Source organism: Carlito syrichta, unplaced genomic scaffold (assembly GCF_000164805.1).
Source record: "Carlito syrichta isolate Samal-C Ts95f unplaced genomic scaffold, Tarsius_syrichta-2.0.1 Scaffold141855, whole genome shotgun sequence".
NCBI lineage: Eukaryota > Metazoa > Chordata > Mammalia > Primates > Tarsiidae > Carlito > Carlito syrichta.
In genome coordinates, this window is record NW_007085951.1 from 126,415 (window position 1) to 135,024 (window position 8,610).

The 8,610-nt window shown below is 39.3% G+C and overlaps 1 protein-coding gene across 8 annotated transcripts in view; it reads left to right on the forward strand.

Moving 5' to 3' along the window:
- Window positions 1-8,610, forward strand: part of APP (amyloid beta precursor protein) — a 227,244-nt gene that overhangs the window by 54,064 nt on the left and 164,570 nt on the right. The gene's annotated exons all lie outside the window — the stretch shown is intronic.

Below are 8,610 nucleotides of genomic sequence, written 5' to 3' on the forward strand. Positions count from 1 at the left end.
TGGCAATCCACTCACCTCAGCCTCCCAAAGGCGCGGGATTACAGGCTGAGCCACCGAGCCTGGCAAAGCCTTGTTTTTTAATTTTAAGTTTTATTTAAAGAGATGAGGGTCTTACAACGTTGCCCAGGCTGGTCTCAAACTTTTGGCTTCAAGTAGTCCCCCTGCCTTGGCATCCCAAAGTGCTGGATTGCAGGAGTGAATCACTGCTGCCCAGCCTGCTTGTTGTTGTTGTTGTTTTAGTTGTAGAGTATTATTAACGTCTGGTCATAAGGTATGTTAATTGCTACTGGAATGTCTTTGCTTTTAAGACTTCTCAGCTGACAGAGAGCAAGGCAACATACTTGTCTATAATCACCCTTAAATTATGCATATCTATAAATATTTCTGTAGCAAACTACCTGTATCTTTATTAAGTTATAGTATTGGTGTTTATATTAAGTGAACTACAAGTTCATTCTGATGTTTTCAACTCTTCATATATTACCACATAGACATTCTACCTCCTCCCCTTGTTTACCTGTGAATTCTCACTCCACCCATCATCCATTTATTGTTCTGTTGTGGTGTATGTGCATTGAAGTATCAGAATTGTCAGCCTGCACCTTTTAAAAGCTGCAAAACTTCTAACAAATTTTTATCTTGTCTGTCTGTATGTATGTATATATGTATGTATGTTTGTATCTATCTATCATCTATCTATCTATCTATCTATTATCTATCTATCTATCATGTCTTTTGCACTATTTTCATTGTTTTAAAAACCAACTGTGCTGCCCATCAAAAGAGGACTGGATAAAAAATATGGTACATATACACAATGGAATATTACGCAGCCATAAAGAAGGACAAAATTATGAACTTTGCAGCAACTTGGATAGACAGAGGCTATAATACCAAGTGATCTATCACAGAAACAAAGAATCAAGTATCACATGTTCTCATTCATAAGCGCACCTTGAACAACTATCCTAATACTATAAGAAAGGGATTGGCAGTAGTGGGAAACTGCTGGGGAGTGGGAGGGCACACCTCATCAACAAGGGTAGCTGCATAATGAACATTTTTATACCTAAACTTAAATTGTACCCCACATATTTTAAATAAACAAACAAACAGTGTTGATCAGAGCCTGGGTCAAACATTCCTTCTGACTCACTGTCATCCTGCCATTTAGATATGGCTGTGATATGTATGTGAGGCTGGACTCCATGCTCTTAAACAAATCAAAGAGAGGATTTTAGTGAAACTTTCAGTTTTCACTTTTTTTGCCTCAGCTGATCTTGATCCATTTAGTTGGTGCCATCTGGCAATAGTTCTCCAGTGAAGAATCCCATCTGTCAGTTCTTACTATTATCTTGTAGCAGTTACAGTGAAATGTTGGTGCTGGCATTAAAGGGATGTGTAATTTACCCTTGTGTCCTCTTTGAGAACCCAGAAGCTGCCCACACACTGAATCAAAAGCCATAACAGATTTTCACATGGATAGTTTGTTGAGAAGTAGTTTGGCTGCTTCTGTAAGTATTTATCCCATCTTTTAAGTAAAAATGCTGCCCAGAAAAATTTTCCCAGCCTATTTGTTAACATGTGGAAGTTACAAAATATTAGTACAAAATGAGCACATTCAAGGAAAAAAAAGTTCATGAAAAAGAGTCTGAAAGGGCAAAAGAAAAAAAAATAACCCAAGGAAACATTTTTCTACTGCTAGCATTTTGACAAACATATATGGTAGTGTAGGTTAGTAAATACAAAAATCTGGAGTTTTCTGCTTGTCTACCCAGCCACAAGGAAAAATTAGGAAAGTCTTATTCAGTCTTCTCTGTCATCTTCAGCATAAAGCATCTTCTAGCTATTGGAATAGGAGCAAACCAGATCTGACTCTCCATTTAGTTCTTTAGATTTGACTTTCAAATGACATCCAGGATCTTAGGACAACTCACCCTCTCTCCTGTGCCATCCAGGTTCAAGCCATGGTCATCTCCCACCTGGATTATTGCAACAACCCCTGACCTGGTTTATCTCTAGGGCAAGAGTAATTGGCTTAGAAAATCATGCCAGAACCCTCCCACCTTACTCAGAGTACTGACCAGAGTGCTGACTTTGTTTAAGGCCCCATATGTGGCTCTCACTTGCCTACTTCATGGCCCATTGATCTCCTCTGCATCATTGCTGTCTGACAGCACTGTCGTTGCTTTTCTGTGAGCTCACCAGGCAAGTGTCTGCCTCAGAACCTTTGCACGTATTGCTTCCTCTGACTAGAAAATTCTTCCCTCTTAGTTTGGGTAGTTTGTCTCTAACTTCCTCAAGTCTTGACGGAAATGTCATCTTTTCTTTGGCCACCCTATTTAAAATTTCCTCTCCTGGAAAAAAATCCCTATCTCCTTTCTCTGCTTTTGCTCCATAGTATTTATTGCCATCTAATGGACACTCTATTTTATCTGTTTTCTTTATTATTTCCCACTAGAACCTTAACTTCATTCCATTTTGCTCACTGCCGTATTCTCAGCACTAAGAAGCAATGGAATGTGTGCATTGAAGAAGGAGTTAGTGGTTGAAGGACTGTGGCTCCCAGCAAAGATTCAGGAAACCCCTATTACAGCCAGGACAGCACCCAGTGCAAAAGTTAGAAGGGTCAATCTCTTTGATTCTCCATGTCTCCAGCCGTAGGGACTCTGCCCCACTGTGTTGACCCTCCCTACCACACTGTGTTGACCGCTGTCACTCTTCTCAGAACTCACATGTAAAAGAGTACCGCTTCCCCTGTGGGGGCACAAGCAGTGATAATGTAATGAAAGTAAAACCTCATTGTCTTCAATAGGTGCAAAATAGGTGATTAATAAATGATGAAGAGTAGCTGTTGCTGTTTTTATTACTATGATGATAATTCATTTGAGCAACTGTGACGGTTGATGGGATACTGGGCAAAGGATGATATAATTTATTGAGCACCTTTGTTCTGGGCACTGAGTTGAGTTGTACATTAACTCATTTATTTTTCCCAGCTCTGCCGTTTATTACACGTGTGAGCTGGGCTGTTATGTATCCTCTCAGACTCATTGTCTTCTCTTGTAAAGGGAGATCATTATGGTTCCCTCAGTGCATGGTTCTGAGATGCCCACAAAGCATTCAGGGCAGTGGCAGGCATGAAGTTCAGAGTCACTGAAACTTCCAGCGTCTTACCTTTGTAGTCCAGATCTAGGTCCACGGCACGAGGGAACTGAGGCTTTGCCATTTTTTCAGGAATTTCATTGCCGCAACACCCCTTGCCCCTGTTTCCAGAATCCTCTTTATCTCTTGAGAGACAAGGAAGGAAGGACACACCCTGGACATTATTCCGAAGACCTCAGGCATTTTTTGCCCCGTCTTTCTCATGATTCTGGCCAACATCATTATAGTCCTTGGAGTTCATAGAAATGTTGTTTTTAAATCTTATATCTCCATACCTTGAAAAACCTGTGTATGGCTCTGGAATCTGTTATCTATCAACCTCACTCTGACTCTTAGGACATTAGCAGCCTGAGGTGTTTTTTTTTGTTAATTAAAAACAATTTTTTTTTTTTTTTAAGAAGAAGGTGTGCTTTGCTCTTGCTTCTCAGGCCAGGGTGCAATGGTGCGATCATAGCTCCCTGTAGCCACAAACTCCTGGGCTCAAACAATCCTCCTCCCTCAGTCTCCCAAGTAGAGGGGACCACAGGCATGCTATACTGCCCAGCAGCAGTCTTAGTTTTGAGACACCCTTGCCCTTTTCATTTCTCCCTGTGTTGCTCAAAGGGGTCTCTTTGGTTTTAGTTGTAGTAGTTTATTCTCTTAATCCTGTCTTCTTCTTGGAATTGTATGTCTTTTGAAAAGGCAGCAGAAAAAAATTGCAAAAGATATTCCTATCTTGGAATGCCATAGTGCGAGAGCTTCTGCTACTTGCCTGTTTAATATTCATTCCCACTTTTTCCTTTCTAAGAGAATTCTGGTAATTTTTGATTCAGGATGACAATGTGCTCTGCTGAAAATACTTTCATAGATTTCCTAGCAGGTGTATGCAACGAGATAATATAGTAATCTCTGGGGAGTGTGTCCCTCCCAAGTCACACAGCAAAACTTCATTGGGAAAAAGCCAATAGAAAACCTTCAGCCCTTGACTTGTTGCTGCTGCTTTCTGCTTGGGACTTGGATATGAAGTCTTAAATTTCTGTGGCCATTTTGTGACCACCAAACACAAGGATAAATGCCAACATGCTGGGGATGGCAGTTGAGAAAACTAGAATTCACCTGATCCCTGATGATATCATGGAATGTCTGCAGCAACCCTCACTGCAATGTCACTTATGTGCGATACACATTCCCACAGGGTGTTTAAGCCACGGTTTAACACGTGTTGTACTCTGTGCTGCTGAGTGTATCTGTTTCCAGCTGTTCCTATAGCTAATATAGCTAATGTTCCTTGCTAGCTAATTTAAGTCTAATTTTATTGTCAAGTTAACCACATTGTAGATTATAACGTGAACATATTTCACAGTTGAAAAGTGAATCTGGTTTTGTAAAAGCCAAAGGAAATGGGCCAAGAAAACCATTTCAAACAGAGTTTCAATGACTGAGTTCAGTTACCACTCTTGGTTGGAAAGCCCGAGACCTGGAACTTCAGCCCAGTTCTACTGCCAGTTGGCTCTATGGGCAAGCCACTTAACCTGGGCTTTCGCCTTTCCATCTGCAAAGAAGGTAATTTGAGCTAGACAGTCCTCTCAAAGACCACCAGAGAGCCAGCAGATTGAGGCCTTCAGAGTCTGTATTGAATTAGGCATCCTTGTTTACCTTGCCAAGAGTTTATAGCCATGAAGCCAAACCCAGATTTTGTTCATTAGCTTTGAAAACTCCCTTTCAGTTGGGAGTGGTGTGTGTGTGTGTGTGTGTGTGTGTGTGTGTGTGTGTGTGTGTGTATGTGTGTGTGTGTGAGAGAGAGAGAGATTTTGAATATAAATTGTGAATTGTTTTAACAAGAAACCAGGTTGTATGGTTATCAATAAACATGCATAATGTATATTAATAAATTTATTCACTTGGAATAAATGGGGCCAAATTTCCTAAAGTTCTTTGGAAGCAAGAACATGATTTCTCATTATGATATCTAATTTATTTTTATCTTTGGTTTCTTATACTTAAATTCTGTTTGTTTGTTTGTTTGTTTTTTTACTTGAAAGATCAAACCAAATAAACATAAATTTTTTGTTTTGTTTTTTGTTAATGTTTTTGAGTTGGGGGTCTCAGTCTGTTGCCCAAGCTGGCGTGCAGGGGCACAATCACAGCTCACCGCATCCTCAATTTCCTGGGTTCAGGCAATCCTTCCGCCTCAGCCTCCTGAGCCTGGCTACTTTTTTGAGTTTTTGTGGAGTCGAGGTCTTACTATCTTGCCTGGGCTAGTCTCCAACTCCTGGGCTCAAGCAAATCCCTCCCACCATGGCTTCCCAGAGTGCTAGGATTACAGGCATGAGCCACCACTACCTGGCCAGAAGATTTGTTTTGAAAATAGATGGAAACATGACTCTCTATATGAAAATTACAGGTATATACTATCAATAGGTTTTTTTTTAAAATTAGAATGGGCTTAAGTTTAGGGAGATACTGCGTAGAAAATAGAGTTTCCATATACTCCCTGTCCTAGTTAGATTTTTAAATAGAATTTTTTTAGAATTAAAATGAGAAAATCTAAGCCATGCTCAGTCATGCTCAGTGAAAAAGACTTCATTATATTTTTATCACTCTTTTAAAGTTCTTATTAAAATTGGAAAGAGTATTGAAATTTAGTTGCTTAATTTCCTTTATGTAACATTCTAGTATGTTTTATCAATTTTGGAAGTAATATGAGCAGTGCAATGCATTCCCAAATTTTATTTTAATGTTAAAAGTACAAGGAATTTTTTATTTTTGCCATTAGTCCTGAGAGCTCATTAAATAACCGATATCAATCTTTTACAAAAAGCTGTCTCATTTTGAGGGACATATATTTCTTAGGTGTGTGCACTATTAGTCGCTTAAGACCATCTTTGCAATTTTAAATGAAATGTTTTGCAAATTTAAAAGTTCAAAACCTTTTATAAGCACAAATAATTGTTGCAATATGAATAATACAGTACTTATTCTTTCAATAAGCATCACTTTTTTTTTTTTTTTTTTTTTTGAGTTGGAGTCTGACTATCTCCCAGGCTGGAATGCAGTGGCATGATCTTGTCTCACTGCAATTTTGACCTTCTGGACTCACGTGAGCCTCCTGCCTCAGCCTCCAAATAGTGGGGACTATAGACATGTGCCGTCATGCCCAGCTATTTTTTAAAAATTTTTTTGTAGAGACAAGGTCTTGCTATGTTGCCTAGGCTGGTCTCGTACTCCTGAGCTAAAGCAATCCTCTTGCCTCAGCCTCCCAAAGTTCTGGATTATAGGCATGAGTGACCACACCCGGCCTGATGAGCTTGAAACTTTACCGGAGTAAATATCTTTCAATTACTTCATTTTTGGATTATAATCTAATCCTCAATAGATTGTCCTCAGTAGGGCAAGTAAAACAAGATGCATTTGGTTTTGTTGTTTGATACTTATTGTTAAGTTTATGCCTTAAAAGCTTTTTCAAGCCAAAGCTGGGAGTTTCTGATACCTGCTCCTGATTTCACAAAATGATTTAACAACCTTGGGCCAGGCATTTAATCTTTCTGATGATTATTTGTAAGTGGGAAAACATCACGTAGCCTTTTGGACATTTGTAAATATGGGTATCCAGAACAAACAAATGAGATGCACTCCTTAAAGCTGGAAGTTGTGGTGTCTCAGGTATTGTTCTAAGTGGCTAAGCCTGGTGGCCTGATCTCAGAAACCCTGAGGCATTCACCAGGGAATGGTGTGTTAGTTTTGGATAAGATTACTTTTACATTCCATTCTCCAGCTCTTCTGGGGTTTTGTTTCTTTGTTCTGGCTTTTGTTTTGTTTTATATATATTGTAGGTAAAAGAAAAAATGTTGCATCATTTGCATTATTATGTTATTTTTTTCCTTTTAGTTTATATCTTAATGTTTATCTCTAGAGCTAAGTTACAGTCTCCCAAGATAGGTGGTCTTAGGTGAGGAATTGACAAGAATTCCTCACCTGGGAAGTGGGGTTTATAAAAGATACATGATGCAGCTCTGTGGAGCCAAGATGCAGTGATTTAGTTGTAACTTCAGCCACTACCACAGAGTAGGCTCTCAGTATTCATTGGCTTCTTCCTCACCAAGTGCCACCCATGGTCTGTAGGAGCACCATGTCTCATAATTCTTGGATTCCGTATAACACACACTATAATGCTGTGGGCATCATTAATCGTCTTAATGACCTAAGAAATGACAAGATACAAGTCTTATTCTCCCCTGTGATTTGCCTAAATTTTATGTCAACATTATTTACTGAAATAAGTACTTCCATGTCATGAGACATCTTACATTGTTGGGAGCTGGCCACGGAGGCCCACTGAGCGTTAGGGATCAGGGAGGGCCGTGGACCTCGAGACCGCTAGGACGTGTTCGGGAGCCGTAGACCCCATTTTCCTCCCCCTTTTACCATGCAGCACAAATAACCTAAAGGAACTCTGCTGGCCTAAGCTGAAGACTCTGTGACTGTGACAGGCATGGCTCACTCTAGAAACCCATTGTTCCTGTTTCCCATAAACTGCGGTATCGGCTTAGGTATTAGATATAATTCAAACTCAGGTCACATTTGGGAGCCTTTTATATGGTTCAAGCTTCTTTATAAGATTTAAAAGAATATTTATAGAATTAGTATATACTTAGGGAGAGCTGTTTGCAGCTTTTCAATGGTGAAGATGATTTTCGAGAGTGGCCCAGCACAGAGTTTGGGCTGGACCACATTCCTGAGAGCCCAGCATGTACTTTGGACTGGGCTGCATTCTTTTGGGCCGACTTTAGCTACAGTTAGTGTAAGGTCTCTTTTCTACCTGTTATAGAAATTGAATTTATTTTATTCATAGAAGGTATTGTAGAATAAGTCATGCTATGAATCATGTTAGTTCATACATAATCAATCATAATATTTTTAGGTTTAATAAGAATATAGTTAACTTTAAGAATTTTCATCATCTCCACTTTCTACTATTGAAGTTTTTGCCTTAGTACATTTACAATTTACATTTAGGTTTTAGAAGCTTTGCTGCTGCTAATCAACTTTATATATTAGAATTAAGAATTGGAAAACTTTCATAGAAATTAGGATAGACATATAAGACTTTGGAATAGCCATTTTGTTAAGAGATTGTAGTCTGTTGTTCCAAAAGGTGGCCACCGTGGACCTTGGACTGGGCCACATCCTGTAGGGCCCAGTGTGATCTTTGGACTGGGCCACATTCTTTAGGAAATTGGCTTAAGCTATAATTAAGAGCTTCCGTAGCATTGTATAAGTGGTAGAGTTCAATTTAGTCATCATGGGTATTGAGTGAGCTTTAGAAGTTATTGATTATCAGAACATCATTAGACTAGTAAGGATTGTTACACTGCTTTTGAAGAACATTAACTAGCAAAGGGAACAATGAGACAATCTTGGGGTTTGTTCCTCCTCACACCTAAGCATCTGGTGGGTGGGGGATGG